The following is a 2246-nucleotide window of genomic DNA, read 5'->3' as shown; positions in this document are numbered from 1 at the left end:
AAACAAAGTTGATGCTGATAATCAAACTGTTTGTTCTCCTTTTCCCCTCAAATTGGAATCGAAAAAAGAATCGATAAAGAATCGAATCGTTTCATAGAATCGAAAAGGGAATCAAAATCGTGAAAATCTTTTCAATTCCCAACCCTAAACACTAGTGATAAACAACCTTTTACACCATTCCTGCCAAATGCAGACAGTTCTTGCCTTTCTCTTTAGATAAAGCAGGTAAATCGTGGGATATTAACTCATGCTTAATTCAAAGTGAAAAGAAGTTATTGTAAAGCATGAATTAACGTCTTCAGGCATGCCCACAGTCGGTCCTCGGTGCTGCAGGTTTTAGATCTTTCCCTGCTCCAGCACAGCTGATTTTCATGAATAGCTGATTAACAGGCTTTTGCTGAACTGCAGTCACCAGAACCAGCAGTGCTGCAGCAGGGAGACCTCAGAAACCTGCAGGGCTGACTTCGGGCAGGCCTGGTCTAGATTGAATGGTTTGTGTCTATTTCAAAACAACAACATGCACACAATGAAGGAGAAAAGCGTGTCCTGGATCGCTGCCGGCATGAGCAACTTTTGACAGCTGGGGAGACACGGCTGGAGTGGGCAGGAAAAACCTCGTGGGTTTCAGACGGTGACAGGCAGCGGATTCGGACACCGACGTGTAGAGCAAATGGAGGCTGTGAGGATCTGATTGGCTGATCCGGCCGTCACTCCTCGGTGGCATTTACAGTCACCCATCGGAGACGTCAAAAGGGCAAGATAAGAAGCTTTAGCAGCGCGCTAACACCACATCGGCGACCCGCAGCCTCTCGTTAACAGACCTGAGTCAGTGACACCGCTTCTAAACATGGCTGACCGTTCTCTGCACATCAGCCCCGGCTGCCTGTTTCTGTCTGCGCTGTCAACATACTAACTTCATTCAGCGAATCAAACTTAGCCCTGCGGCCATTCCCACTTCACAACATTCCCCTCATTAAAATGGAGTCTCTCCTCTGATATGAACGATTCCTCCAGCGATGGTGTGTGGCGAATCAGCGGATAGGAAAACCAAAACAACAACTAGAAGGACGATTAGCCAAATGTAATCAGCTGGTCAGAGGAGCTGCACACACACCGGCAATTTGTTGCAAAACACCGCGCTATCAGATCAAGCTACGTAACGCCGCCACAGAAAGGGATAATCATTTAAAAAAAGGCGAATTGTGACTTAAATGTCGAAAATTAGATCGGTTTGTGGTCAAACGACAAGGTTAGCTGGACCACCGACCTTTAGCTGCTGTTAGCAGAGTTAGCTTCCCAGAGCTCGGCATTTTCTCCTACAAACTTCCCGATTTGAACGCATATATTAGCTAAGCTTACCTTCTTGCGTTTTTTGGACGATATCGTCCGATAAGGAAACACTTTCTAACAGGCAGGTGGAGGAAGGCTGCGCTCGCTGACATTACTGCTTCTGTTTCCAATTTAAACACCAAACAAGTCCAATATTAGGTGGATTCGGAATGATAAAATGTCAACAGGAGTAGCAGAAGAGGCAGGATCATCTGAAAGCTAACGTTAGCGTAGCTACGCTTGTTGTTGTGACCGAGGGGGAGGAACAGCGGCTGCACGGTAACAGGACTGTCAGACGGGTTTTTTTTTTCTCCCTAAACAAATGTGCGCCATATCGTCACAAGATGAAGGAGTTCACAAACTTAATGCTGCTCGCCGCGCGGAAAGCAAGAGAAGCGAGACATTTAAATGGCTTCCCGGGGGTCGGGTTGACTCACCTGCCGTGGCCTGGGAGTAGGGAAGCGGCGAAAGGGGAGCGGCTACTTCTCTCCCGCTGCCGTTCCGAGCTCGAGCTCTGGAATCTGCTGCGGTAGCAGCGCCTATCATGGACGCCGACAGAAATGGCGCTGCTTTCGCATCTAGTGCTTCTTCAACAGAGCGGCGGCGGAACTGGCGACATTCGGGCTCCCGCCCAGGGAAGGTCACTCCTCGATGACGGGAGATACTTGGAACCGCAATGTCCGTCGCCGACGAGCCAGTTTCATTCAGATGCGTCTGCTGAGTGCGCCACCCTCCGCGTTCGTATCTAGGCAACGGGACAAACCTCTACCGTCCCGCTGCGGTAGGTTTGATTCCTCCGCCTGGATTATTGCATCAGAAGTCCAACTAGTTCTCCCACAATTTATTTTAGATGAAACAAAACAGAGACTGTGACGTTAGAACAATAATTGTGACCAGAGTTTATGTTCCCAGATGTA

General features: G+C 48.6%; 1 protein-coding gene across 1 annotated transcript in view; it reads right to left on the bottom strand.

Annotated features, from left to right (window-relative positions):
- kiaa0232 (KIAA0232 ortholog) overlaps window positions 1-2050 on the bottom strand; it is a 27681-nt gene extending 25631 nt beyond the window's left edge. Inside the window, exon 1 of the mRNA XM_015393234.1 lies at window positions 1767-2050. The gene's annotated coding sequence lies outside the window, so the exon portion shown is untranslated. The remainder of the gene's footprint in view (window positions 1-1766) is intronic.
- Between the last annotated feature and the right edge of the window lie 196 nt (window positions 2051-2246).

This window comes from Cyprinodon variegatus, unplaced genomic scaffold (assembly GCF_000732505.1).
Source record: "Cyprinodon variegatus isolate N-32 unplaced genomic scaffold, C_variegatus-1.0 Scaffold631, whole genome shotgun sequence".
In the NCBI taxonomy this organism is placed as follows: Eukaryota; Metazoa; Chordata; class Actinopteri; order Cyprinodontiformes; family Cyprinodontidae; genus Cyprinodon; species Cyprinodon variegatus.
The sequence above is the reverse complement of the archived record's forward strand: the minus strand, read 5'-3'. Positions and strand labels throughout refer to the sequence as shown.